Genomic DNA, 24,377 nt, shown 5'->3' on the forward strand with positions numbered 1-24,377 from the left:
TGTAAAGAGAGCAAGAATGTGATCTGTTAGCTCTTAATACAATATACCAGCACAGAATTCGGAAACATTAAATAAAGCAACACTGAAGGAGTTATGACAGATGAGATTTACACCATCTAGCCAAAAAAAAAAAAAAAGGCAGTCTGTGGTTTTTCTGGTGTTGTCTTTTGGAAAACATTGGGGTTTGCTACCCTTTTCAACTTCTGAAGTTCTCACAAACCCTCTAAACCAGGTCCAGGTCTTTATTTATTATGGGAATTGTGAAACTTTTTTTTTTTAACATTCTTTTAAGCTCACTCATTTTTTACCCCAATTATATTGGATAATGTGGTTATGACTAACATAAATATAGTTCCTTAGAAATCAGAACATATTTGCCTCAAGATAGCTGTTTTTCTCCTCTTGCTCGTATTCCACAGCTGTCCAAATATATTCCCACAATCCTTGGCACCTGCAGCACGTTCACGTTGCCACAGATGATGAGGGCAGAGGTAATGTGCTAGAGGCTTCTCTCCCTTTACACCCAGCCAGAAGGCTGATTCATGCTCCAGTTTACATTTTGACACTGAAAATAGATTCTATTTCTGCAACAGACCCACACCCTCTGTATCAGGGAGAAGAGGTCTCCATAGTAGTTTATTAAAGTTCCAGTAGCTTGCTGGTTGACTACCAAGGACACATTTAGACTTGATTCAACAGTAACAAAAATCCAATTGCAAATCCATGCAAAGAATAAATGATCCTCAGTGATATAATTAATGCAAACTGAGCACCCAAGGTTTCTGACGGTGGTTGTCATTAAAAAAACAGCATTTGCCATCAGTTACCAATCAGATACCTCTGTGATGCCATCTTTTTTCCTAGGCTTAGAAAGAGGAAATAAATGTGGTTAGTGTGGTATCTGGCAAATGCTGACCTTTAATGTTGTGTCACTCTGAAACATCAGGTATTGGCTTTCACCACCGGCATAACTAGAAGAACAAACAAACTTATCCAGCATGACAGTTGTATGAATTTAATTTCATTGCCAAACAGAGGACCTATCTGGAAGAAGACAATGGTGTAAATACTAGGGACTGGCAAACCAGCAGAGAAAATAAGGCCAATCTGAAACTTCCCCAGGTATATGATAAACTGTGGGTGAAAATGAAAATTTTAGATTTGCTAGACAAACCTGGTAGGTAGCCATGTATCATTTGGGCCTACTGTTGATTGTATGTCCATAAAACTAAGCCTCAAGTTTTGCCATAAGATTTGGGGTTCATTTGCACATTAAGTCAATGCAAATTTTTCCCCAGTGAAAACTAAGTAGGGACTGATGATTTGGGCTCAGTGGGGTTTTATTTATTTTATTAATTTTGGTACCTCACTGATGCCAGAAAATTAGGTACATTGTGAATTTGATTTTGGAGCTCTTACCGATGTGAGTAATCCCACTGAATTCAGTGTTACTAAGGGTTGCAGGATTAGGTAAGACCTGGCAAGGATTTCTTTGTGGTTGTGGGGGAGGATGTTTGAGGGTGTTAATTGTAATTAAACTGTAATTCTACTGATAGAAACAACAGAGTTCATAATTCTGAGGTGGCAGGGATTGGTTACTGTTGCCGTGTGGTCAACAAGTGAGCAATACACTTGTAATACATATTTTGTTACTTTTCCTAGGAATTCCTATGATATGTAGCTGGTGAGAATTAGTACAGCAAGCAAAGGCGCGGGTTGGAACCCACATCTGAGGGCTGAGTGATTGTTCTTCAGTTTTAACTTAGAAATTATAACAATATAAAAGCATTTTCTTGACCATTGATCATCTGTATACAACATCTCTAAATGGTTTAGCATCAATGCAACTGATATACCTCTTTCATATTCACCCTGTCATTACTGTATATTTTTTCATGTCTCTTTGATTTACTCTATATCTCTTGGACAGAGACTTGAATTGAGGGTTTCCCTATTCAGGGCCAGATTCTGATACCCTTCCTAAAGCCGCAATGCATCTTACTCCAAAATTATTCCCTCTGAAACCAATTAAACTGCTATCCAAATAGGCCCACTATCCAAATCTGGCCCTTTACTCCTGAGAGCCCAGGAAAGAAGGTTAATCAGTGAGAAGACTGATGGAGGAATTCCTAACTTTCTCCTTTTTTCTGCTCATCAGGCCTTTATTTCAAAAGACCTCTGTATTTTTAGAAAATGTACTTAAAAATTCAACCACCAGCATGTGATACATTGGCATGAAGTGAAAGTTTGCAGCTGCAAATGATCCCGGAAACTTTGCAATACTCAGTGAACTGCATTATCATAGTTTTGCAATTAGATTAGCAGCATTTATAAAAGAACTAAACACACTAAGAAATGTTTTCCTTGCAATATGGCTAAGTGCTACAAGAATTTAAGTTAACATTGCAGACAGATACGTCACAATACCCCTTGCCATGCGGGAGGCCTTGTCTTGATACATAGTCCTGGTCTCTTTCTGTCATCTCAGAAGAGTAGGGCGTTCTCCCGTCAGCATAAATACTCCACCTCTGCGAGAGGCGGAAGCTATGTTGGCGGGAGAGCAAAATAGTGCTGGTGTGGACAGCACTTAGATCTTTTTCACACCTCTGAGCAATGCAAGTTAGATGGACTTAAGCAGTAGTAGAGACCTGCCCTGAGCCTAGGGTGACGATTAGGAAGTACCACATACCTCAACAGCAACCCATGTGGCTGATTAAGGAGCAGTATTCAAATAGCCCACAGTGGGGTCCTCGTCCTGCTCCCATTGAAGTCAATAACAAAACTCAGATTGACTTCAGTGAGAGCGGAACTGAGCCCAAAGTAGGCGACAAGATGTGTGGCACCAGGTACATAGCAGCCTCAATGGGGGAAGAAGTATAGGGAGAGCTAATTGGAAAGGTCTCTGGCAAGTAGGCTGAAACCCTCTGGAAAAGAACATTCATGAGCAGAATAGGCCAAATCTGCTCTCATTAGGAGTCAATTGACTTCAATGGAATTACTCCAAATTTACCCTGGTGTAACCAAGATCAGAATTTGGCCTGTTTAATCTAATACATAAAACATATTACCTGAAATATCAAAAGACTGTTGAAGTTCATTAGAAACCAACATATCCCCAACGTTCAGCCTGATAAAGCTTCTCAACAGTTCTGAAGCTTGACACCTTGACACCACTTCTATATTAGGGGGAAAAAGTCTCCAAAAAGTGATCAGTTTTAGCTCCACACACCTCTATTCTGGAGGCGCCGCGTCCTAACACTGTCTGAAATAAAAGCCAGTTCAAACACTCAGATTAATTAACTGATATGCCTTGGCCACCTCAGATGTGGAGTCATTAAGCTGATGGGAAAAAAATATCTCAACTGTAAACTGGGACAGTCTTTTTGTTCTGTATTTGCCCAGCACCTAGCACAATGGGGTCCTGGTCCAGGACTGGGGCACCAAGGCACTACTACAGCATATATGATAATATCTATCTCAGGTTACCTATTGCACCTTTCACCCTCTGCCACCAATTCAACCACCGTTACTCACAGTGAGTAGTTCTGCACTCAGTGAAAAGTTTCACTGAAGTACTGTTGCTGTGAGTAAAAGAGGCAGAATCAGATGCTGAATGCATATCCACAGATATATCTGTTATGTATTGGTGCCTACGGCTATGTCTACACTATGGACCTTACAGTGGTACACCTGTACTGCTGCAGCTGGGCTGCTGTAAGGTCTCCTGTGTAGTCACTCTATGGCAGCAGGAGAGTGCTCTCCTGCTAGCATAATTAAACCATCCCAGTGAGCGGAGGGCAAGCGTCTCCCGCCGACATAGCGCTGTCCACACCTGTACTTTCATCAGTGACACTTATGTCAGTCAGGGGTGTGTTTTTTCACATTCCAAACCGACAAAAGTTGTGCCAACAAAAGTGCTAGTGTAGGCAAAGCCTAATCCTCACATTTGGACCCTAACCTCTTACTCACATTAAACATAACTTGGGGAGGGTCCAGCACAGTGATTCTATTATCCTGGGTCTTTGAGAGAGATGCAATGTTATTGAAAAGTACTGTCTGGGATAATTCAGTGTATCTGTTGACACACTGATCTTCCAGCACAAATATAAATTCACTTCAGATAATGTTAGTCCAAGTTATGGCAAATTATGCATAAATTCACAGTGGAAAACAACCGAGGAGCATGTTCAGCGTTTGGCAACTGGAACAACACCACCTTGAACCCACAACAGAGGCTTAAATCTGGCTCCAGTAGGATTTAGTAGGTTATAGACTAAGATTTATCCTCAATACTGTGTTTTTCAGAACATTCATGTCATCAAAGTAAATTTGCAAGCACAAATGCTACACAACCTGTTTTTGCACCTCCTTGGAATAATTTTAAGGACACTGGGCCAAAGCTGAGCTCAGGTACACTACAACAAAAGGAATCTGCAACAATTCCACTGAAGTAAACAGAGTAAACTGTGGATTTACAGCACGGCAGGATTTGGCCTATTGTCTTGTATTTTTGAAATGTGACTACTTTTCATACCCTTCCTTCTCCCATGCAGATGCTGACCACAATAAATGCCACAATGATAAAGCTGTTTTTTCTTATTAACCCATTTTTGTAAACAGAATGCCTGAATTTTAGCACAGACCATGATCCTATACATTACAGAACTTACCTATGCATTTTAAGCTGCCATTCTAATTAATAAATCTTTGCTTCTTCACTTAGACTGTATTGTACCGAAGAAAACTGCCCATATAGGGCCATAACTTCCACTGTTTGAGCATCCGTTCTTTGAATACCTTTGTGAACTCAATGGTAGTTTTGGATGCACAAGTAATGCAGGATCCAGCCCTTAATTGTTTCCATACATAGTAAACATTAGCTACCATACTACACACTGCTCAGACTGCTATGATATTTTCCACCTTACGGGAGTATTTTGTTTTGTTTTGTTTTCCTCCTCATTTTCTCTGCTTTTACTGAGTTATTGACAGTGAGATATAAAATAGTATAACAAATATTTATTCAGTTTGTCCAACAGATAGATCTGACTTGTTAGCATGAATCATTATAACATATTTTTCAAATTATACTTTGAAAGTCTAATTTTAAAACCATTTTAAATCTAATTTATATATGTCCGCTTTTGGCAGGAAAAAAAGGCAGTTAGCAATAGCATAATAAAGATCCAACTGGCAGAGAGATAGTGAGCAAAAAACAATTTTGACAAACATTTTAAATGGCAAAGAACTGAATATTTATTATAGTTTAAACTATTGGATTTTAAATAAGCCAATTAAATTGCTTATGTTTTCTTCATAAAAAAATAATTGGCCACTTTTTAAAAAACAAAAGATTCTTAACCACAATGTGGAAAAGCTTTCTACGGCTCTGGCTTATAGAGCGGGCACACACAAAAGAAATTCTTGCCTCTAAACCACATACTCACAAATGTTTTACTCTGTTCCCACAACCCAGATACTAGCATTGCTCTGAAACAATGATGAGCTGATAGTGCATTCTAAGTACAGATATGCAAATGAGTAAACAAAGAATAAAGCTTTCCTTCAGAATTCCTGCATCAGCACTGTCACAATAAGTAGTTTGGACTGGTTGTCATCTAAGATCTGGATATCAAAATGGAAGGTGTGTAGGTGTCTTGCCTTCCAGCAATTTGCCCTGCAGAGCACAATGGAAACCTCTAGAGCTGGAAAGCAAAATGGGGTTTTTTGCTTTTAAAAATTTTTTCAGCAAAAACAATGTACCTAAATTTTCTATCAAAAACTGGTTTTTGTTTTTTGTTGTTTGGTTTTTGCAAATAAACAGGCAAAAACTGAAATATTTTGATTCAGAAATGTTTCCATATTGGCTCATGGTAGAGGTAGCTCAGTTACCTCATTAGGTTCTCCTCTATAGGCCAGGCTCCCTGGTCAGACTACATCTCCCATGATGCACCATGGTCTGCCCTAATGATTAGGGAAGATCATTGCATCATGGAAGCCCTCAGTTATGCTGTATCAGAGGTGATGTAGCCCAGCTGGGGAGCCTGGCCCATAGAGAAGAGTTGAAGCAGCTATCTCTTATGTTATTATATGAAAAATAATCACTTCGAAATCTTGGAGTCAATAATTAGGACCACTTTTAACAGCTGCTCAGGCCATTAGAAACTGAGGCCCCAATCCTGCAAAGAGAACCACATAGAGGGACTTCCACTGAAGTCCACATAGAGGGACCTCCACTTGAATACAAAGGTCTACTCACATGGTTCTCTTTGCAGGATCGAAGTGTGAGAGTTTAAATTACGTATGACTAGTTCCTTTCCCTTGTTTAATTACAACTAGTGGAGACAATTGTGTTAGGGAAAATTGTCCAGCTGCACCCTTAAGAAGCCTTACTCTCTGGGTCTCTGAAAAATGCTGTTTCTGGTGGACATTTCAGGGGAAAAGGCACACTGCAGACAGCTACTCTCTCACAGTCAGACTCCTGCACTTATCCTCCAACGTCTCACACTGACAGACACACTCAATGCTACCCTTAACAAGCCTCTGTTGATTGAGTCTCCTCAGCGCAACTGCTTCTGACAAATAAGTGTCACCCCTTTTATTTCCTGCTATTTGTTCTGTTGGAATGTTTAATGGTGGTCAGCACATACTGTACGTGTGTCACACATGAAGAAGAGAGACAGATGGTCTTGTGGTTATTAAAACGAGAAATCTGGGTTAAATTTCCAACTCGAGCCACACATTTCCTGTGAATCCTGGGGGAAGTCGTTTAACGTTTCTGTGCTTTGTTTTCCTATCTGTAAAATGAGGATAATGATACTTCCTTTCTCCTACCCTTTTTCTGTCGTGTCTATTTTGATTGTCAGTAGTTTGGAGCCAGAACTGTCACTTGCTATGTGAATGTACAGCCCAGCACAATAGGTCTTGTTTGGGCCTCTAGATGCTACATAATGGAAATAATAAAATAATAATATATACAAGTGTGGGTTAAATCTCCTCAGGATAAAGATAAATTGATATTTGTACCGGGTTTTATTTGTTCATTACTATGAAGAGTCTAATTTTGACACATTGCTATGAAAATTCTTGTATGCACTTTTTTATATTTGGTAAAGCAGAAACAAAGGGTTAAGGAGAAATAGAGCTTGTATTTGACAAGATGCTTTATATGGTTTGCTTCTTTAATTCCTCCCCCCGTCCCTGCCAATGTTTCAAGTTAGAACCATATTGTTCAATTTTTCAAGAGCATTTGCCTGAGGCATGGCACATTTTTTTCACCAACGCACATGTCTTTTTTTTTCAAAGCATGTATGTGCTGTTGTGAATGCCATTTTCCTTCATTAAAATTGCTAGATCTTCAAGACAAGCAAGCACAGATTACCATTCCTCAGCTGAGACGGGGTCTGCTATGTGAGTAGTCACTCTGAGATTCTACAATTCAACCTTGCAAACCCTAAGCTATTGTATGTGCCTTCTTAATGCCTCTCATCATGCTATATTTTCTTCTCTTTTCACTTGGAATCTCTTACCATTTCTAAAAATATCAAAATAGTCTGTCTTGTTAAATATTAACAAAGCACTATAAATACATACTTTAAATTTTGACATATTTGCTCTGTGTAATCTTTAACTAATTCAAAAATTAGGGCTTTTGCTTTAGAAAAAAAAATTAAAATCTCCAGGCACAATTACAAACTCACAGAAGTTTGTTTTCCAGCAACAGATAATGCTGAAATTATGTTGTGGCATGACAAAAATTCAGCATTGATTTATTTTAAAGAGGCTTTGTCTAAAAACCATCATATTTTGCCCCAAAATGAACAGACACATATTTATATTTTTAAGGGACAACCACTCTGTATGTTATTACACTGATTTATTAGTTATCTGCTTCTCATATTGATGGCAATATCTGTATTTCTTCAAGCAGTGGCTTTTAGCTTCCATACATGACTAAATTCTCAGTAAAGTCCTTACATTATTTTCTCGATAGCCTGAAATCTTCAAACAGAGCTACTTAATGACAAGAAAGAATGTCTATGGGCTTGTCTACACTTAAACCATTGCAGCTACACTGCTGTAGCGCTTCAGTGAAGATGCTACTATGACTCAGTGCAATTAATCCACCTCCACAAGAGGCGATAGCTATGTTGATGGGAGAAGCCCTCCCTTTGACATAGCGCTGTCTACACCAAGGGTTAGGTCGCTATAATGTAGTTATACTGATGTACGTTTGTACTGTAGACTGGCCTTGTTCCCCGAGAGGTAGGGTGACCATACGTCCCATTTTGGCCGGGACAGTCCCTTTTTTAAGCCCTGTCTCGGCCGTCCCGACTTCTTTTTTTTCCCCAAAAGGAAACATTTGTCCCGTTTGCTCTTGCTGACTTAATCAGTTGGCAAGATCAAATGTAATACTGACAGACCCCAGTCGTCGGCGGGCGGGATGGAACCTCTGGATCTTACTGCATGAGCCTCTACTGCATGAGCTAAAACCCAAGTGGCTGTTAGCTAAGGCTGTAGAGCAAACTCATTAATCTCTCTCTCTCTCTAAGTGGTCTCAGTGCCACTAGATAGGACAGAACACCAGACGCAGGAGGTGTGTGGGTTATACAAACAGGACAAATGCCCACTTTTGTCAAAAAAGTGGGGTGCGGTGCAGAGGAACGTTCTGGGGGAGAGGGGAGATGAGCAGAGATGCCAGCCCTCCCGTAGGGACGAGGCAGAGCTGGGGGGGGGTGTATCATTCCAGCATGGGAGGGGGCAGGGTTCCAGCTATGGGCGACAGCCTTGCGGTGGGGGTGGCGCAGTGTTTCAAGGACAGGCAACAGCCTCGCGTGAGAGAGGGGCTGGGAGGGAATGTCCCGTTTTTTCTATGGGAACTATGGTCACCCTACCGAGATGTAGTAGCTATGTGAGAGAATTCTTCGGTCAACCTAGCACTGGCTATACTGTGGGTTAGCTTTGTTTAACTACATTGCCCAGGGTGTGTTTTTTTTCACCCTAGTGATTTCCTAGTGGAGACCAGGCCTGAGTTTCATAATAGTGCAAATAGCTTCTATTTACTCAAGTGAATTCAATGCATTAAAAAAAAAGTGCAAAAGCAAAAATAATTTCTAGACATTATTTAAGGTTAAAAAAAAGTCCCCAAAAGTCTTACGTTTATTCGCACATTAAATGCCCTAGGATAACCTCTGGCCCATAATGTCTGAGGTTTGGTTCAATGCAATGACTACACAGATTAGATAAGTAATTGACAGTTTTGCTTGCGCATGCATGCACATACACATAAAATACATTCTTCAAATATAAAAATGATCAGTCATGGATCTGCCTTCAGATGTTTAGAATCATAGAATATCAGGGTTGGAAGGGACCTCAGGAGGTCATCTAGTCCAACCCCCTGCTCAAAGCAGGACCAATCCCCAACTAAATCATCCCAGCCAGGGCTTTGTCAAGCCTGACCTTAAAAACCTCTAAGTTCACTACTGAAGCCATAGAAAATGCCTGCTTTTCAGATCTGTGGGCTGAGTTTGCAGTGCTGGCACTTAGGGCTGGGCAGAAAACAATAGTTTCATTTCACAAAAAGTGTCTAAGTTTTGAAATTTGATTTTGTTCCAGTGCAGAACGAAAATGAGACCTCTTGATTTTGGGGGAGAGAGAGACCCACCCACCCCAGAATAGGCAAGAGCTTGGTGGTTAGGGTACTCATCTGATGAGGGAGACCCAGGTTCAAGTCACAGCTCCAGATTAGGGGATGGCTCGCTCTCCCATCCCCTGCCAAGACCTGAGAAACTTCCATATGAAATATATTGTCAAAATCAACCCATTTCTCTGAACCATTTGTTTTATTGAAGTGTTATTTTTTGACAGAACAAAAGTTAAATTGAAAATGTTTCAACCAACTGTACTGGCATCTAGAAAAACAACTTTTGACTTCGGAGCAAATTTGATATGAAAATTGCCGATGGAGGATAAATATGGAAATGAAAATCAATATGAGCCCTTAGCTTCCATTAATGTGCTCAAACCTTTGAAAACCAGGCAATTTATCGACATGCCTGAATATGGACATAGACCCCCCTTAGGGTCAAATGCTGTCCAATCCCTTCTCCACCTGTGGGAAGGACTCCCAGCAGAAAATACAGGGTGGGTCTATTATGCAAAAAGGGAACAGGATTTGTAAAGAGATACACGGGGTGGTGCATCCTTTGCATATGGCAGAGCTCTCTGCAGGGAGGACTGAGCAGCAAAAGAAGGGAAGAGAGTGGAGGGTGGAGCAAAGGAAGATTTGGAGCCAGAGGCTTCAACAATGCACACATCCTCTCCCCATTTTCCAGCCAGCTCCTGGAACACCACTCAGCTTGTTGGGCTCAGGAAAGTGGATTTGGGCCTTTTCTAGCACTTTGGCTCAAAGGATTCAAAGCACTTAAAATGCTAATTAGTTCTGCCTCATAACGCCCCTGGGTGGCAGACAAGTACCATTATCCCTCTGTCCTAACATCCAGTCCCTTCATTCTCTCCCTTTACTGGATATCAAGAAATGAAATGACAAGGCTGCTGTGCAAAGGGCTAGAGCATGAGGAGGCATCCAACTGCTCCCATTACTATATTGGATTATTTTGAAATATAATAGAAATACATTGATTTGTTTGGGGGGTGGGAACAGACAAACTGCCATTTGACTTCATTGGGAGCAAGACTGGGTCTCCATTCTGTAAAGTCATCCTTGAAACTTCTTTGAAACAGTCTTTCTGTTGCACACTATGTCCTCATTTCATTATTTCCCTTTCCTTCTGGCTCTCTTAATTGCTCCACATATTTTATATGTATGGAATCAAAAGCTCATTATTTTATGCAGTCAGTAGCCAAAGAAAAAGACATACTAATTTTCTCAGAAGTGATTTTGACTTTAAAAAAAATTAAAAGCCTTTTGCTATGAAATGTGGGATTCTCTTCAATTTTTAACTGTTTTCTGGTAACTTATTATACAAGATAAAATTAAATGACTTGGGCCATTCACTAGCAATGGTCATTTCATGTGGCATTGTTTCGTGTCCCATTTGCCATAAGTAATTTGTATTTGTTAGATTTTCAGTTTTCACTAGTCCATTGTATTAATGGTCAGTCTAAAGGATCACTAGATATAAGATCCACTTCCCCTGGATCTACTGGATTTATAATCAGATCCTGCTAGTACTGAATTCAATGGCAAAACTCCTATTTGTTTCTAGATGGAGGAGAAGCAGTTCCTTAGACATTAGATAGAGGGGACTAGAGAAAGTACAGCAATATAATAGTGTAATGATTATTGTAGACAGCACTCCACCAAGAGGGGGTGTTGTATCTTTAGCTTAATGCTAAGTTGTCTTGTTTTCATGTTATGTTGTATCTCATGGTCGGGAAGGGATTGGTAGGAAGTTTCAGACCTGCCTGTGTGTGCTGGAGTTGTTATTTGCAGTATCCCAATAAATCCTTTGATTTCCATAAGCGAGTATTACAATACTAATAATCTTCTACGGGTCTCATCCCAGATGTTAATGTCTTTCCAAGCAAACTGGAAAATGATGCAGTATCTTGAAGTAATAGAAGATAAAGGAACCAAAGGAATAAACAGGACAAATGGTCTTGTCTTAGACAAATCTTTCAAGACACCGGCTGTATTTTAGCATGATGGAAATGAATAAATATTATTGGTTTATTGATGAGTTCATACAACAGAGAGAAATTTCTGTTGAAAGGAGTATTGCCAACCACAAGAGATCAAAAATCATGAGTTAGATCCAAAAACCCATGAGATGGCCCAAAAATCATGAGATTTTTAAAACATCATCAAACCGGGTTTTTTAGTTTGTCTGTTTACTTTTTAACTCTCCTCTACACTTTTGGCTATGTGTGATCATTTCAGATTGAAAAGTCATCCTGTTATGCACACAAAAATGTATTTCCCTCCCTGACTGTTCAGATGGATACTCCATTTAAACTTTCCTCATCCCTATGAGAGGGGACCTACCATCCATTTCCTATGATTGTCTTGACTCCCCCCAACCCACACACCCCTCCTCTGGCTTGCTGCCTCCTGGGCTTCTCCCCTTCTCTGGATCTACCAACACCACCTCACTGACTCCTCCCGCTCTCCTGACACATTTCTCCCCCCGCCCACGGGCTTTTCTACCCAGATTCCAAGTAGAGGAGACGTTCCAAAGCAGTGGGAGACCCTGAACCCAACTGTGCCCACAGGGATGGATGAGCTTCTTGCATCATCACGACAGCTCCTCCTGCAGGCACCAAACTGCTGTAACTTGCAATCAGTTTCCCTGGCTGTTTGGAGGGGACTTGCCCTACCCACCACTGCCCCAATCTGGGGATCTGCTATCCAATCCCCTCCATCTCCAACCCCATCACTATCCTCTGCCCCCCAGCCTCTTTTTGGCCCTACATCCACCTGCACTCCATTTCCCTGCAACCCCCTAAAACTGCCTCCTGCTCCCCACACTGCCTGCTCCCTCTCACATTCCACATTCACTTTCACAGAGTCTCTGCTGCTCCTCAGTCCCTTGGTAACTCTGTGAACCATAGAGTGGCAACCATTTTGCTTGTTGGTGTGGCTGCAATCTCATTGAAAATAGTGGGAGGTAGCAGACAACTTTATTAAGGTCAGCTTCACTTCCACATGCAGATAGACTGTAGGGAACTGGCAGCCTCCTTGCTCGCTTCAGCCCCAGGTAACAGTAATAACAGATGGTGGCCATTTTGAAAAAGGAAACATTTTTGAGTTGGTATCTTACATCATGTTTTCACAGTAAATAGGTAAAAAGCCACCCCCCAAATTGCTGGAATCATGATAAAATCCTGAGAGTTGGCAATACTAAGCAAGAGATCATGATTTAGAGAATTTTTAATACAAGGATATTTTAAGAAACTCAGAAGTGGACATTATTTCTCTCTCTGGTGTATTCCTACTATTTGGACTGTCATAAACGTTCCTGAATACAAACAAGCCTATTGCTCAATATCTGAAAAGGTTACCATTCCCAGACAGCAGATTGGCTTGTGATGGTCAAACAGACTTCCTACTAGCATGTTATGAAATAAAATAATCAATTAAACTGCTGCCTGTTGTTTGTCCTTGAAAATTATAAAATGCGTATCTAGTCGAATCATCTCTACTACCCGCAAATAAACACGGTTTACTTTTAATATAGCAGCAAAGATTGTTGTCTAGACGGTGGGAACAAAGGTGCTGTTTTTCTACCGGATTTCATTTAAGGAGTTTTTATTTGTATTTAAATACTTTAGATATCTGTACAATCTTATCAAACTGCCCAACCAGCAGTGTACTTTTAGTTGGCTGAAAAATAAAGAACTGGGGCCAAAGCTGGTGCAACCTAGTGTAGCTTCACTTAAGTCAATGGAGTTATGCCAATTTACACCACCTGAGGATCTGGGCCCCAGATGTTTAAAAAAAAAAAAAAAAAGATGTTTCCAAGTCCCAGTGAGGTCAAGTTTGGTTTGTTAACAGAATTTAACCAAACCTTCTCCCAGCAACTAGGACTGTTCATCCCATACACTACATGCTCTAGAGACCAGTGTTTCTCAAATGCGGCCACCACGGCCGTATACAGCTACTGGGGGCTTTTCGTGTGGCCACAGCCTCCTGGGTGGTGATGGGGGGAGGGGAAGCAAAGCAGTGGCCCCTGCTATGGCTGCCAGTAGGGGTTGGGCCCTATCCTCCTCTGGAGCCACAAATGCTGGAGGAGCAGGCAGGCAGCAGGACTCGGGCTTCAGATCTGAGGTGGCAGGCTCCAGCTGTGTGGCAGCGGGCTCCATCCCCTGGTCACGGGCTTTGAGTCCACACCCCGGCCCTGGCCCCAGGCTCACTCCCCCACCCCCAGCACTGCCTCCTCTGGTCCCAGGCTCTGGCCGTGTGCTCTGACCCCCAGCTGCAGGATTTTGGACTCCACCCATGGGGCCACATGATCCAACCCCAGCCCCCAGCCATGTGGCAGTGACTGCTGGCCCCAAGCTCACCACCACTCCCCACATTGCCCCTGGCTCCCACTGCGTTCTCTGGCCCCGGATTCACCAGGCTGTGAAGCTGCAGGGCTCCGGTCCCTGAATCCACACACACACCTCATCTGGCCCCGAGCTGCCACCCTACCCACCTCCCCATTCAGGGCTTAATTTGTCCCCCAGCTAGCCAGGGCTGAGTAAGTCTATTGTGAAAAATGATATTTGTATGTTTGTTAATATTACTTTTCACAGCAGCAGATTTGTTAGCTAGCAGGAAGGCAGTGAAAAGTGATATTAACAAAATACAAATATCACTTTGCACACAGACTTACTAGCTAGCAAGTCTTACAAAAATAAGCAACCAGAAAAAGCAAAAGAAACAACAAAAAGGGACAAGAACATGCAAAACACATTATTTGTTTCTATTCTGTTTAGGTCCAGTAAAGAACAGAGAAAACTGTACATTATTTTTATTATTGAGTCTGCGAAACAAACCCTACATAAATAAATTACAATGATCTGGACATGTATATGTGCATATTTATTTGTTTTTCCTAAAGTTAATTGAGTATTTTAGGAAAAATTGTCAAAGCGGCCACCAGCAATAGTTGGTGGCCTCACTCTGTGGCCACCAAAAAATTTCTTGTGAGAACCCCTGCTCTAGACTGAGCTACTCACACCTCCCTTATAACTAGGTGGGCAACAAGCCATCTGCCTAAGGGACTCAGCAGAACACACTGAACTTTCTTCACCAGATGGAGGTTTCAAGCAAACACTGCCGGCCTGTTACACATAAGTTTTGCCTTTGTTTCACAGAATTACTGAACCTGGCTTCCTGACATAGGAAATGGGGAAATACCGGTATCAGTTTTAGGCAATTATAAAATAATACACATATATACTATATACGCATATACAAGTGAAGATAAGGGACCAGAGTGGACTTGCCACACGGATGTGTGCAAGGAGATGGCCCAAGAATCCTTCACCCCACATTGATCCTCCTGTGCCCTGGCTGGGCACAATAGCATTCCCACCAGCATACCTGAAGTGTCTCAGTCATCCCAATGTGGGCAGGGAGGGATGGCCACGCCTCCACCAGACAGAAGAAAGATCTTGAGAGACGGTGCACATTGGGAATTCTGTCCCTGTGCATATTGGAGCTGTAGATAGGACTTGCTCCACGAAGTAGATAGGACTCACGAAGAAACCCTTGCCACAGTGGTCTCACTTAGCATCAGCTCTTATATGGGCCTGTGCCTGACAGGCACAACTGAGGCCAAAGTTTACAGAGGGAATTCTGTTCTTTCTTCTGCCTTGGTTTACCAATTAGTAACCCTTTCCTACCTCAGAAAGACTCCAAAAGCTCTTTACATAATCACTCATCTATAGTTCACATCCCTACAGAAAATCCACACATGCGCACAGTGTTCTTTACAAAACTCTTCACCTAGCAAATTAAACACTATGCTGTCTAACTAATACTCAGATGAGACCACCTCATCCATTTCAAGTAGCAGTCTCTTCTTATTGGAATACTAACATTCCTCCATCTTCTCATTACACATGGAAGATTAATAGAAAGCCATCCTTTATTTTTAAAATTAGTTGTATCCTGCAATACTGAAAAAATATTTAGCAGGAATAATTGTAGCAATGATGGTGATATATAATCCCAGATTTTAACTACCTCAGACCAAATGTTTAGTTGTCAGACATAATAAGATCTTATGCCTGAATACCTCCTTTGCCATACTTCCAACAGATAGCATTGTCTTTTCCCCCACATTTAAACAGACGTGATGGAGTCAGATTCCAATTAGTTCTGTTCACTAAGCCACATAAGCTCGTCTTCCACAATAAATTCTTTATCAGACCATCAGTTTGTTTTCTTGCTTAATATGGCAGACAATAAAATAGTGGGGGCTTTGAGTTTCTTTCCAAAGTTCACAAGGTATGTTGGCTTGTACATACATGCTATAATGAGGAGAAATAAAAAATGTTGTAACAGCCTTGAAAGTGATCCAGAATGAGCAAAACGATACTCAGCCCTACTAATTAGTGGAAAACAAACATTGTTCCTGAATTACCAATATCATAAACACATTGCATGCAGCTTTGAATAATAGGTGGCAAACAAACCACATTATAATTCTTCAGAACAGACATGCACATTTTGTAGCTGAGGCTCCCAAAGAAAAAATTTCTCTTTCTTTCTTTCTTTCTTTCTTTCATTCCTTCTTCTGAGAGAATAGGGATTTGTCAATATACCCTCCCTTTAGTCATACCAGCATCCAACTTTTGAATCCTTCTCTTATCACATAACTATTTGAAACAGTTGAACAGCTAGACATAGATTTTATAATAGTTTTCAAATTATTAAGGGGGCAGAAAATGACCCACGGCAGGGTTGAATGATTTGTTGGATAATGTATTAAAACACAGTTCACGCTGGTATATTATTAATCTTTGGGTACCAGGGGTTAGTGTTGTATAATGCACTAATGACAACTGCCTGAAGTAACTTTCCTTGTGTTTGTGTTCACAGTAAGACCATATTTTACTAGGAAAGGCAGATAAAAATTATTGTCCTCTCATAAATAAAATACAGTACAAGTGTATAAAGGCTTCTGTGTGTGACAGCAAAATTGGTGCATCCTCCTGAGTTCGGATTCTCAATCCTGTATGTGGCTCAGCACCTTTTAGAAGGTCCTTAGCACCATCAACTCTGACTGAATTCAGTTTGCAGAAGGTGGCCTCCAAAGTTTGGCAAACCTAGTGGCTTGAGTAGACTTTCTCCATCACCATATAAAACCTCAGGCAAGAGTAGGGAGTCACCCACTTTCTCGGCTCTAATCAGAAGCCAGAAAAGGATCTTTTCTTATCCCAACTCTGAAAGCACTTTTGTCTTTTCCTACCTCTTTGCTCTCTTTCCAACCCACACACTTTGCTTAGGATTGTAGTGTGTGATTTGCCCTGCAGGGAGGTCTACAACTAACCAATAAAGCAGAGAGGCACTTTTGCATGGTGCCCTTTTCAAACTCCCCTCACACCTAATTGGTTGATATTTAAATAGTCAGTTCCAGTTAAGTCTGTTGTGTGTAAACAATATGAAGAGAGTGAAGGAGACAGGCAAGCCAAACCTTTTGACACTCTGCCAGCCCAGCAGGCATCTGAAAGGAGTTTTCAATTTCACATCAACTTTTTTGTTCCAAGAAAAAGAGAACTCGCACTTTATTTAAAAGCTGTTGCAGTTATATACACTGTCTTAAGAGGAGCTTATTTTACCTAGATTCCTCTAATTTTATACAAGAAACAACCAACTGACACAAATTAAAGACCACAACACTCTTCCACCTTTATGCCTCTTCTCACTCAGGCAAGGTTTTTATATATGTAAATGTACTGGAAAGGTTTTACATACAATGTTTTAACCTATTCTCAAATGTATTTTTAAATTGGACTCTAGCATCCTATTATTTAATATGACGCCAAACTCTCCCCTACCTTTTATCTTGGGCCAAATACTGACTATCACACTATCTTATTCAGTGATGCACATATGGGCCCAGTTCATCACCTGCCTTTAGTGGTTACATCAGGGATTAATTGGCCCATTAAGTTAAATAGGGACACTGCATTTTTAAAAACAAAACAATCATATCAAACTTTATTTCCTCACTGAAAGTCTTCAAGCCTCTGCCAAACTAGATACAATTATTGGGCTCAGTGCAGGAATTATGGGGTTAAAATCTAGGACCTACAGAAGGTCAGACTATATGATCACCAATGGACCCTTCTGGCTGTAAAATCTATAAATATACAACAAATTTCACAGCCTCCTTCCTCTTTTTCCATTTGCTTTTTATAGTTATATCTGATCAGTTCGTTCATAGTCTAGCTGATCAGATGGCCTAATATTTATTGCCTCAGTTTTAATACACAAAATAACTCCAGTCTACTTAAATGCCAAACCTTTCTAATTATTGTCTAAATCATAATAATACTCAGCCCCATTTAGTGTTTTTCATCCTTAGATCTCATAGGACTCTTAAAAAAATTAAATATCACCAGCAGGCAACTGTGTAACTTGATAAAAAAGGTACCTGTCAAAACACAGATTGGATATTTAGCACCTAGTACTCTGCACCCAGAAACATTCCTACTGAAATAAACAGGGCCATGACAGAACATAAGAGACTGGCTCATCTTCAAGAATGCTTCTAATCCAAGTATGTGCTCCTATCACTCCCATTTTTACTTATGAGTAGGCTTGGCAGAATTAAATGTTTATTTTTTTTAAATAATTGTATTAGGTAATATTGGTTCATTTAAAAGCTTTTTATTTGTATTGATTTAAAATTTCACAGTTGCGCAAAATTATGGATTTTAAGCATGTTTCTATTTTTATTTATTTAATTTTTCCCAGGTGTGGAAAATTAAGGGCGGCAGACCGTGATTGTTTAATTCAAAAAAAGCTTTATAACTGTCAAATCAAATTGTCAACATCATATGTCAAAATATACAAAGCAAATATTATTTAATAAAACTTTAATGAGTTTGCAAGCAGCCTTTCTCTTACTTTTCCTATCCATACATTTTGATTATCATGGATGGAAACCTTTTGTTGGTTTGTATGTGTGCAGTGAAATTGGTATTTACCAACATTTACTCATAAAAATCTAATCCTTCCAAGCCTACTGTCCTCATTGAGTTAATTTATAGCACCTCCTTGGATATTCTACATGCCTTTTGTGGACTTTTAGGTATAGATGTTCTTTGTATGCCCTCATTTTAATGGCTGTTTTGTAATTTAGAAATGCTATTAATCTAGCATGGGTTAGTCAAGTTCTGTTTAACCCTTTTTATTCTCTTCCTAGTTCCCTTTTTCCCCCCATGGCTAACAAATCCTCCTTAATAACTAGAGGTAAGCCTCCTCCATAAGGTTAATACGTATCTTGTCTTTAAGTCATACTAAATACAGTGATCCAAAGTGTTCTACTAAACTGTACCCCAAGCAGCACCGACTCCTATATTATAATGGATATCACACAGCTAAGTATACTGAGTTCCACCTTGGTTGCACGCACTGCCAGGAAGCAGATGCATGCTAAAGGGGTATGCTGGAGGAGCCAGAACATAAACTCTCTACCACTTTAAGGACAGTACCCCCAAGGCAACACTATATGATTTTTCAGCTGTTGGTCCAGCTTAGGTCTTAGTACAGTTTGAGTAAGTTGCCCCAGTGGGTAGTAAGTCACACAGAGACAGACTACAAGAAGGAGATGGTCCAAAGAGCAAGTCTCCAGATGCCATCCCAATTTCAGTGCACAGCAGACACATGCCACAATTTATATCTGATTCTTGAAAACAAAACATGATGAAGGAAAAAGCTGCTCAGAGAACTTCAGGCACAGGGAAGCCTATCTTATCAACCATGACACTGTGAGAAAAGTCCAGCAGCTGCAACCAACCCCTGCAGCTACCAACTACTGACGAGAGAAAAGAAAAGCCTGAGACAATGTCAAGAGCAGAGCTCCTCCACCAGTCAATTCATAGCTAATTCATGTTTGTGAATCATAATTGCTAAAGTCAATTATTCACCATTATTCACTGTTACCTTGTATCAGAAAACATGGTACCACAATATGCGTTTCATTAGAGATACTGGAACATCAACTGTACCTGTAGATAGCAAAAGAAATATTATTACCCATTTATACCTGCTTTGGAAAGTAGAGTGACAGGGGACTGATGGCTAATAAAGCACAGGTTTTGTCACATATTTAAAGGATATGTCCTAGAAAGTCACCATCCCATCAGCCAGCCCATTGCTCAGTGGTATGTCAGTTCCTTAAAATACAGACCAGTCCTAGCTCCCATATTCTGAGGGTTGGCCTCAGTTTCAGTGCCAGTTAGAACTGCTATCACTTGCCAACAAAACCAATCAGCTTTGCTTCATTCCCTCACCTTGGGGAGCAGAACCAGCATAATCTTCTTTGTTCTCCCCCAGCCAGGGAGCAGCACCAATGGCCTCGTTCTGGCTACCACAGCAGCAGAACAGCACCACTGAGCAGCTATGCTCCTCCTCTCTCTACTCATCTCCCTCGTATGTCCCTCCTGTCATGGGATGACACTAATTTTAGTCCCAAAATTACCTATGGTCCATACAGATTTAAAATTCTCTCATTTTTATTGCTGAAAAGTTTTTACATTAGTAATAAAGAGTTGTGAACCTATGGTCACAGAGAATTATTTATATTAAATAGGATGCATCCCACAGCATCTTCCATTTATGTGTCTCTGGACTTCAGTGTTTGGGCTTGTCTACATGGCAAAGTTTTATCAGTTATGCCAGTATAATTACACCAGTACAGTTATCCCCCCATAGGCTACATCTACACTACAGGGGGGGGTCGATTTAAGATACGCAAATTCAGCTACGCAAATAGCGTAGCTGAATTCGACGTATCGCAGCCGACTTACTCCGCTGGAGGGACGGCAGCAAAATCGACCTCTGCGGCTTCCCATCAACGGTGCTTACTCCCACCTCCGCTGGTGGAGTAAGAGCGTCGATTCGGGGATTGATTGTCGCGTCCCAACGGGACGCGATAAATCGATCCCCGAGAGGTCGATTTCTACCCGCCGATTCAGGCGGGTAGTGTAGACCCAGCCATAGTTATAGTAGTATAACTCCCAGTGTGGCCACTCTTATTCCAGAATAGGAGTGCCTTTTAGGCTACGTCTTCACTACCCGTCTGAATCGGCGGGTAGAAATCGATCTCTCAGGGATCGAATTATCGCGTCTCATCGGGACGCGACAATTGATCCCCAAATTGATGCTTGTACTCCACCAGCACAGGTAGGAGTAAGCGCCGTCGACGGGGGAGCCGTGGAGGTCGATTTGCCGCCGTCCTCACAGCGGGGTAAGTCGGCTCGGATACGTCGAATTCAGCTACGCTATTCGCATAGCTGAATTTGCGTATCTTAAATCGACTCCCCCTCCGCCCCGTAGTGAGGACGTAGCCTTAGAGGTATACCTTAAACCCCTTCCAAAACAACACAAACTGAACCTTAGTTTAGTTACATCATATAACTTTTCCCATGTAGACAAACCCTTTGCCACACACTGCGTCCCACATGTGGGCCATGGCAGATTGAAAGAATTTCTCTGGAGGGGGTGGTAATATGCCTGTAGGAATGCAGTGCTTCATATAGACAGGTATCATAGAATCATAGAATATCAGGGATGGAAGGGACCTCAGGAGGTATCTAGTCCAACCCCCAAGTAGTTGTGAAGTGCTGGGTTCCCAAGGCCTGCCAATTCTCCCACCACCCTTACTCACACTGAGCAGTACCTTGCTCTGCAAGCAGTCCCATCAATGGGAAAGACTATAATTTGTATTTAAGGAGGAGGAAATATATACCAGCAGTCAAAGTAGAGTTAAAATGGCTTTTTTTCTCTTCAAAGTATATCATAAATTTTAAGGGTTTTGTCACTGGTATGATACCCTCATTCTGCAGATGACCTGTGTTCTTCACCATTGGCTGTGGCTTATAGCTGATTATAATTAAAGAGGTTCCCTGAAGTCAACTCGCTGGTTGTTAAGCAAAGGAGAATAAAGGATGAGCACCTGATTCTATTTGCAGGGAAGGTTTGTGGGGTTGTTTTGGTTTGGTCTGGGGGAGGAAATAGGGGTAGAAATTCATGGCTTTGAAATACTGTGTCACTGCAGATGCCTCCATTCCCCCTCTTAATATGAGGATAGTTATACAGAGATGATGCAAGGATGGATTAGCTAATGAAGCAACCCCTTACATGCAATTCCATACAGTTGTGACTGCTTGCAACCGTGGTCAGTTTGGGGAGGATTCTCAATTGGCCTCACCAGTACCTGACCCAATACTCATAGTAAACAGGGCTTGTCAAATGCACTGCTCCCCCAGTCACAGAGAGCATGAGGGTTAGAGCCACTGTTAGAACCCAGGTGCTCCTGGCAGCTGTCCTTTGTACAGATCACTGGACAAAAACTTCCCTCACGATATCACACGGGAGACCCAAGTTCAACAGGTGGCTGCAGTGTCTGGTTGTAGCCTTAGGGGGCGAGGGCATTGGAGAGGTGATGTACTCAGCTAGTTTCTTCAAGGGAGGGTGTGCCTTGAATCACTCAACAAGAGCTTTCAAACCAATTAAGAAGAGACACTTACAGGCTACATTGTATTTACAAGACGTCCTGTCCTTTCCATTCATTTTCATCTGAAAGGGCAATAGCTGTGCCAGGTCCTTAAGGATGTGTATGTCAGGCAAAGCTGGGGAAATACAGAGGGAATCTTCTAGAGATCAGTCAGGGAGCATCAGCAACACACACTTTTCTCAGGATCAGTTAAAGTGGATAAAAGATCACTGAACAAAACACAGTGATCATTTTGTAATGAAAGAAAAGAAAGAAAATTACCCAAGGCAAAATCTCGAGATATTTAAAATAAAATAGTTTCGTCTAGTGCTGATCATGCAAAACCTCATTCACACAAATAGTCCTTACTCATGTGAGTAATCCCATTGAAGTCAATGGGAATAATCACATACATAAATATGGATAATATTAATCAAGTACATACATGCAGCATCTTATTGAACATTAAGGCCTTGTCTTCACTGCAGGGAAAAATGTGCTCTTAATTTGAACTAAGATAACTTAGCCAGCTTGAGGTAAAACCCTAGTGAAGACAAAACAGTTAGTAGTTTTCACCTGCCTTGTCTTCATTAGACATTTACCTCAAGATCAGGGCCTTATTGTGCTAAGCACTGTCAAACAGAAATATGATATTAATTCCAGGAAGCTGTACGTTCTGGGAAGGTCTCCTGACCTTTAGAGGCAGTATTGCCTATTGCAGGGGTCGGCAACGTTTGGCATGTGGCTCGCCAGGGTAAGCACCCTAGCGGGCCGGGCCAGTTTATTTATCTGCTGACGCGGCAGGTTCGGCCGATCGCGGCTCCCACTGGCCGCGCTTCACCATCCCGGGCCAATGGGGGCGGCGGGAAGCGGTGTGGGCGAGGGATGAGCTGGCCGCGGCTTCCCGCCGCCCCCATTGGCCGGGGACGGCGAACCACGGCCAGTGGGAGCCGCGATCGGCCGAACCTGCCGCGTCAGCAGATAAATAAACTGGCCCGGCCCGCTAGGGTGCTTACCCTGGCGAGCCACGTGCCAAACGTTGCCGACCCCTGGCCTATTGGAATGAGCATGGGAGTAACAGCCAGGATCTCTCTGACTCACAGTCTAGGTTTGTGCCAGTCACTGCACCACTCTGTCTCGGTTTTCCACCTGTAACGTGGGGATAGGATCCCTAGCAAACAAGGTGCTACAAGCATTAGTGTTTGTAAAGTGCTTGGAAGATATAATGGGCTGTAAAAAAGAAAAATCCCATGACCAACAACCTACATACTTTTCATGAATCTTTACATGTGACACAGATCCTATCATAACCCAATTTACAGCTGACTATGAAATGATTAGCACACGGTGAAATTTTTTAACCAAAAGATTTTCCCACTGAAAAATGATGTTTCAATTAAGATTTTTTTTCATGGAAAACGTAATTTTATTATATTTTAATGGGAAATTTCAAAACAAAAATTTTCAATTTATTTAAAACTTTGTTCTGGAAAAAAAAGAAAAATTTCAAACAAAAAATTTTCTGTTGAAGTGTTTCACAAGATGGAAAGACCCAAATAAACATTGGAAAAAAAAAAGTGTTTCACAAGATGGAAAAACCCAAAAAAAAGCAATAAAGCTCTAGAAATAATCAATTACTCTTTAGAACTTGTTTATAAAAATCACAGGCAAATAAGACAACAATGTGAGTCCATTTTTTTTTATGTTACAGCTTAATATGCCATTACAATGTTTAAATCTTATTATGCACTTTAAAATTCTAGTGCTTAATATGCTCTGATTGGGGTTTAACAAGCCCTTTAAAATGTTAGTGTTAAGCCACCAAATCAAACTGTGTCCAAGAACTAACAGCCTTAAAAAAAAATTCTCATTCTCCACAACCTAACCCTAATAAAAACAAAATCCAGTCATTATGAGTTTATATCATATATCAGAATGTTTTGACATCCTTAATGACTAGGAGTTAAAAAGTTGGCTTAACTCTATTTGCTAGTATGTGCTTGTTTGAGTGTAGGAGTTAAGGTTAGTGGTTTTCTGAAAGCCTTAAATAACAAAGATAATAAGGATGAAAATCCTGCATTTTTATCAGAACCAGTGTCTGGAATCTTATTGCCTAATTTAAAGGGCCAGCTGTATCAATCTTTGAATCATTACTAAAATGTCAGCTCAGCCTCATGTTATGTGACATGGTGG

At 41.1% G+C, this 24,377-nt stretch overlaps 1 long non-coding RNA gene across 1 annotated transcript in view; it reads right to left on the minus strand.

Moving 5' to 3' along the window:
* Positions 1-24,377, minus strand: part of LOC128848870 (uncharacterized) — a 92,617-nt gene that overhangs the window by 63,357 nt on the left and 4,883 nt on the right. The window contains exon 2 of the long non-coding RNA XR_008447116.1: positions 19,631-19,695. This is a non-coding gene — a long non-coding RNA (uncharacterized LOC128848870). The remainder of the gene's footprint in view (positions 1-19,630; positions 19,696-24,377) is intronic.

Source organism: Malaclemys terrapin, chromosome 14 (assembly GCF_027887155.1).
Source record: "Malaclemys terrapin pileata isolate rMalTer1 chromosome 14, rMalTer1.hap1, whole genome shotgun sequence".
Lineage (NCBI taxonomy): Eukaryota > Metazoa > Chordata > Testudines > Emydidae > Malaclemys > Malaclemys terrapin.